Raw genomic sequence first — 453 nt, forward strand, 5'->3', positions numbered from 1 at the left:
CCCCCACCCCCCAGAAAACCCCCAACAAACACACTCTGTTATTTGATGAGTTATTGTAAAGTTGACACGATAATGTGGGGATATCGTATCCTAAACTGATAAAGAAACACTCTTTAAAAACCATTCAGTTGATTGAGAGGATACTGTTTACCAGTCGGCTCAGGAAATCATATTAATTAATTGTCTCTACAATACTGGTTTATCACTCTCTCCTCTTTGTTTCGGAGTTTGTTTTTCCAAGGGAAATGATAATATTATCGTTGTTAACTTGTAGGGGTCATCATGATGACGTGCCAATTCAGAAATTGATATCAGCGGTCATGGTTCGCCTTTCTTTTCTCCTTTTGTTTGTTTTTATAAAGTGTTTTACGGCGCTCGCAACTGCATAAGGTCATATGAACGCGCGGGACACACTTAATATTTTCAGTTGGTAGGAAATTTTGAATTTTGCCC

The sequence above is a fragment of the Aplysia californica genome, unplaced genomic scaffold (assembly GCF_000002075.1).
Source record: "Aplysia californica isolate F4 #8 unplaced genomic scaffold, AplCal3.0 scaffold00801, whole genome shotgun sequence".
NCBI classification, from domain to species: domain Eukaryota; kingdom Metazoa; phylum Mollusca; class Gastropoda; order Aplysiida; family Aplysiidae; genus Aplysia; species Aplysia californica.